The sequence below is a fragment of the Cervus canadensis genome, chromosome 2, assembly GCF_019320065.1.
Source record: "Cervus canadensis isolate Bull #8, Minnesota chromosome 2, ASM1932006v1, whole genome shotgun sequence".
Lineage (NCBI taxonomy): Eukaryota > Metazoa > Chordata > Mammalia > Artiodactyla > Cervidae > Cervus > Cervus canadensis.
Window position 1 is genome coordinate 11270375 of NC_057387.1, and position 6508 is coordinate 11276882.

Consider the following 6508-nt stretch of genomic DNA (forward strand, 5'->3'; position numbering starts at 1 on the left):
ATCCACTGCTATGCTTGAAGTGGTTTGTGCATTCAGAGCAAGGCCAGATATCCCTGCATTCATTAATGTGCTTTTCAGCCCATGTTGTGTAATGACACTAAGAGAAATTAGGCAGCAAGATCTGATTAGCTTTCCCTATATCACCTTTGGGCTTCCTTGGGAGCTCAACTCGTAAAGAATTCACCTGCAATGCGGGAGACCTGGGTTGCATCCCTGGGTTTGGAAGATTCCCTGGAGGAGGGCATGGTAACTCACTCCAGTGTTCTTGCCTGGAGAATCCTCACTGACCAGGAGCCTGGCTGGCTACAGTCCAGCGGGGTCACAAAGAGTCAGACGCCACTGAGCCACTGAGCACAGCACAGATCACTTTTAAAAACAGAAACACAGAGAACTAAGGAAGTCTAAAGAGTCAAAATCCAACTTCTCCATCTTGTGGGAAAGTCATTTAACATCTCTGAGCCTCAGGTTCCTCATTTGTGAAGGGAGTATCTTATGTGAGTTTATGTTGGAGATTAGATAAAGTGTTTACATTTCTGCACATAGTAGATACTTGGTATCTTTTAGTTGAGTCTTCATCCAATTTCTTGTAGTAACACACTCCCTCCCTCAACATGGGCAGACCCATTCCAGGTAATTCCAAATCATCCACCAATTCTAATGTTTAATTCAGAAATGCCTCTCACCACCACCTCTCACCCCCTCAGTCTCAGCTAACGGACAGTTGCTTTTCCTGTAGACTCGTGTGTGTGCCCCTTTTATAGCTCTCATCACACAAACACTGTCTACCTAGGAGGCTCCCAAACTAGTCTTGTGAATTCAAGTCTTCTCTTTCAAAAATGCCAACTGTGAACCCAACACACTTTTCTTTTTGTGTTATAATACTTTATTCTTTTAGAGTGGTTTTAGGTTTAAAGCAAAACTGAGAGAAAAGTAAAGTGATTTCTGATAACCTACTACCCCCCACACATGCATAGCCATTATCAACATCCCCCATAAGAGTGATAGATTTCTTACAACTGATGAAACTGCTCTGACACATCATTATAGCTCAAAGTCCATAGTTTACCTTGGGGTTACTCCTGTTGTTACACAGTCTACGGATTTGTACAAATGTATAGAGGCATGAATACATCATTATGTTATCATACAGAGTATTTTCTAAAACTCTTTTGTGCTTTGCCTATTCCTCCCTCCCCCCACTTCCAACCCCTAGTAATCACTGATCTTTTTAATGTCTGCTTAATTTTGCCTTTTCAGAATGTCACATAATTGGAATCACACAGCAGGTAACCTTTCCAAATTGGCTTCCTTCACTTAGCAATGTGCATTTAAGCCAAGTCTTTTCATGGCTTGATAACCCATTTCTTTTTCATGCTATATAATATTCCACCATCTGGATGTACCACAGTTTACATATCCATTCACCTACTGAAGGACATCTTTATTGTTTTCAAGCTTTGGCAATTACAAATAAAGCTGCCATAATGATCTGTGTGCAGGGTTTTGTGTGGGCATATGTTTTTAGCTCCTTTGGGTAAATTTCAAGGAGCACAGCTGCTGGATCATAGGGTAAGAGTATGTCTAATTTTGAAAAGAACTGCCAAACTGTCCTCCAAAGTGGCTATGCCATTTTGCATTCCCACCAGCAATGAACGAGGATATCTCCTGTTCCATATACTGGCCAGCACCTGGTGCTATCAGTGTTCCAGATTTTGGCCATTCTACTAGGTATGTAGACATATTTTGTTTTCAGTGGTAATATGAAAGGAGTTGCCTGGATGAGTCAATTGCTATCACATGCTTCTCATCCAGTCTGCAAGAATTCAGAGGGCAAATATTTGTTTGCTCTTCCCAGATTTCCTCTAAAACCATGTTTTGCAAGCTAGAATGAAAAGTTCATTAAAACCTGTGAAATTAATTGAGTCACTACAAGCATTTCTGTTTTAATGAAATAGACTAGAGTGGGGTGTGTGTGTGTATATATATATATATATATATATATATATATATAAATAACAGAAACTATCAGAGTGAATCAAAAATAGCAAAAGTAAATCTTGTCTTATGAAATAATTTGTACTAGGACAAGATGCAAAACTTTTTTTAGTGAGAATCCCAGGCAAAAGTTTGAAAGTCATCTGCAGAAAAGACTAGGTGTCAAGAAAAGGAACCATAATGGAGTAATGGGGCTTTCCTGGTGGGTCAGTGGTAAAGAATCCACTTGCCAGTGCAGGTGGTATGGGTTTGATCCCTGGGTTGGGAAGATCTCCTGGAGAAGGAAATGATGACCCACACTAGTATTCTTGCCTGGGAAATCCCATAGGTAGATCTTATTATATATAAACTACAATTGTTAGTATTTGGGGGCCAGGATTATATTAAATTCTTTACATGCACTTTTCATATGGATCCTTACAACATTCCTATAAATTAAGCATTGTCCCTGTTGCCTAACTGTCCCATTGCTACCAGTTTGCCACATACCTATACTTTGTTATAAAAGAATAAAATAAAAAAGCATAGAAGTCATGACTATAAGATCTTTGTAAGATTCTGGATTCTTCGTAACTTTCCCATAGGTCCTTGTAATGAATAGGAATAAACTCATGGAAATAAAAAACTAGAAGGCTCACTGTTGTCTCTTGGAGTAGAAAGAAACGGAGAAATTGCATTAATCTTACCCATTTGGGAGCCAGACTTCCTGGGAAAAAATGGTCATGGGATATACTAGTATATTTGGTAGTTATATATATATATATAATAGTAATCAGAGACACAGTAATCAGCACAAGAAAAGTAGGCTGGATGGCTGCACCATGGGGCTATTAAAGGAAGGAATACATCAGCCTGTCCCCCATCCTGAGAAAAATCCCTGAGGATTCTAGAAAGTTCCTTGTGACTCTCTATTGACTTATTTAATGACTCATTTCTATTTAAAGTAACACTGCCTCCTTCGGGGTCCTTTTTCTTTCTCAAGTTATTTTAAAAATGCCCCAGACTTACTCTGCTCAATCTTGTGGCAGCCTGGATGGTAGTTTGGAGGAGAACGGATACATGGACATGTATGGCTGAGCCCCTTCCCCGTTCACCTGAAACTATCACAACATTGTTCATAGGCTCTACCCCAATAATAGAGTAGGAAATGACACCCCACTCCAGTATCCTTGCCTAGAAAATTCCATGGGCAGAGGAGCTTGTGGGCTACAGTCCATGGGGCTGCAGAGTCAGACACAACTGAGCAACTGAGCAAACATACCCTAAAACAAAATAAAAACCTTTTTAAAAAATATCTCAAGCTGGGATTCTTCTTGGTCTTAAACTTTAATCACTTGAGTCCCAACTTTTCTTAGTATCCCTCTTCACAGACTGAAAAGTTATAATCTTAAATGCAGATCCTGCTTTCCTTCTCTCCCTGGCTCTGTCATCCCCTGATCTGTTTAAGCAGGGTTTGCCCAAGAATAGAACTATGTTTATTATTTGGCTTTCAAGTTGTGGTATTCCTAATGATTCCTGGCACTGTTTCAGCTGCAGCAACATAAAATCAAGCATTTTCAGAAAGTCAGCTATAATAAATCTGAAATCTATTCATTTCCCTTTTATGTGGCTGGTCATTTTGAATATAACCAGTGAACCTCTGCATTCCTCCAACTCTAAAATTTTATGATTGTATAGATTATGGCTATAATCTTGTCTGTGTATAATTAGCTCTGGGAGAATTTTTCTTTTAATGTAAAGTTTTCTGTTCTTCAATTTTTATTAGTAGAACTTCAAATATCATTTTTAGGATGTCTAGTATTAGCAATAGTTTTCACTATTTTTTCCTAATTTTACCACTTTTATATTTCTCCATTTAAAGGCTTATTGAACACTTTGTAACATACAAATTTTTGCAAGATTTTTCTTCTGTTTTGAACTCCTTACTTCACTTGTGATGAACAGCTGACATGACACCAGTGCCTTCTGTGCCATGACTTCCCCAATGCATCTTTTGCTAGCTCCATCAGAGGAGAAAGATTATATTCTGAAAATCTTGTGTTCTTCTGTCTATGGCCATACCACCCTGAACGTGCCTGATCTTGTCTGAAAATCTTGTGTTCTTCTGACCACTGGGAGAACCCAAAATCTACTTTTCTCCATTCAAAAAAACTGTGCGTTTATCCCCACTCTATATTTGGTGTCTCTAAACAACTCCCTTACTATGATATAACTAGCCATCAATATTTTGGATTCAATCTTTTATTTAGCAGCCTTTGATAGACAATTCTTGTTTAACTTATTTAACCTGATTATTTATCACATGATGAGTACATCTTGTGAAATGCTGAGCTGGATGAAGCGCAAGCTGGAACCAAGATTGCCAGGAGAAATATCAATAACCTCAGATATGCAGATGACACCACGCTTATGGCAGAAAGCAAAGAAGAACTAAAGAGGCTCTTGATGAAAGTGAAAGAGGAGAGTGAAAAAGCTGGCTTAAAACTCAACATTAAGAAAACTAAAATCATGGCATCTGGTCCCATCACTTCATCTCGAATAGATGGGGACACAATGGAAGCAGTGACAGACTTTAAGGGCTCCAAAATCACTGCAGATGGTGACTGCAGCCATGAAATTAAAAGATGCTTGCTCCTTGGAATGAAAGCTATGATCAACCTAGATAGCATATTAAAAAGCAGAGACATTACTTTGCCAACAAAGTTCCATATAGTCAAAGCTATGGTTTTTCCATTAGTCATGTATGGATGTGAGAGTTGGACTATAAAGAAAGTTGAGCACCAAAGAATTGATGCTTTTGAACTGTGGTGTTGGAGAAGACTCTTGAGAGTCCCTTGGACAGCATGGAGATCAAACCAGTAAATCTTAAAGGAAATCAGTCCTGAATATTCATTGGAAGGACTGATGCTGAAGCTGAAACTCCAACACTTTGGCCACCTGATGCAGAGAACTGACTCATTGGAAAAGACCCTGATGCTGGGAAAGATTGAAGGCAGGAGAAGGGGATGACAGAGGATGAGATGGTTGGATGGCATCACCAACTCAATGGACATGAGTTTGAGCAAGCTCTGGGCGTTAGTGATGGACAGGGAGGCCTGGCGTGTGCTGCAGTACTTGGGGTCACAAAGAGTTGGACATGACTGAGTGACTGAACTGAACTGATAGACAATTCTGTTTAAGCCTTTAATGAAACAAAAATCTATATAAAATAAGTTATCTGGACATGGAGAATTGGGTAAATTTTTTTCAATAAATATTTAATGATCACTGGGTAGACCCTTAGTTCCATTTCCCACCAAACAAGGCTCTTAAGTGAGGTTCTTCTCCACCCCTAGATACCGACTCCCCTCCACCTTGACATCCTAAATCACCCTCATAGCTCTCATTTTAACTCCCTCCTGCTCCTCACCATTTTTTTTTTTAACTCTCCACCATAGAATCCCAACAACAGTCAGACAAGCCCTCATCCAACCTAGATAGCCTTGCCTACTCTTGGCGCTATAATTGTTTTCACTGAACACATCTCTCCTCATTAGAAATTAAGGTCCATGAAGGTGTTATTTTTTTTTTATCAGTTTTTTTTTTTTCACTGCTCTATATCCCAGCATTCAAGACAGCATCTGGAATTTTGATTTGAAAAATTAGATGAAGGACTTCCCTAGTGGTCCAGTGGTTATGACTCTGTGCTTCCACTGTAGGGGGCATGGGATATAAACCTTAGTTAGGGAACTAAGATCCCACATGCCACATGGTGTGGCCAAACAAGAAAATTAATTGAATGGAATTACTTGCTGGTATTTAAAAACAAGTGCACCTCATTGACCAAAAGGTATATCCCCAGAAAATTTAGTAAAAAATGACTGAAAGAATATCAAATGTTGTTTCACACTGTCTCATGTTGCTATTATGAATTTCAGATTGATCTTGAGTTGCAAGGTTTCATTTTCTCTTTAGGTTATGCTGCTTTATAGTTTCTCTGCCAAGTTGCTAATGGTCTGGAAGCAAACATTCATATTTAGAGGAAAAAAATGTATAAAAGAACTTAGTGGCTTATTCACTATAGAAAAAGTGGAGAATTATCACCTAATATAATTGTTTGGTAACTACCTGATACTTTAAGCTTTTTAATGTCTGGTTAAACTTATGAGAAGTTAAAATGATCATAACAAAGGAAGTCAACACTCCCATTCAAGGCACAAATTAGTAAAATAGATATATGGGCAAAATATGTATAAAGAATCATCTTTCTGCTTTTTTCAAAGCTACATATAAATATTAAAAACCAGATTTGCATTATACATGTAAACTGTAAAAATGGAGGCACATATTCCATATTAAAAAAAAGCGTTAAGCCTGTGTTTTAAAATTTCTGGTTACCAACCTAAAAGCTGCAGTAGATTCAGAAGAAACACAGTCTATAAGAAGCTATGACAGGGTAAAAAAATTACTGTCTAATTCAGGTCATGAGCCACAGGAGGACATTAGCAGGGTACCTGTTGTCTGGTTGTTTAGC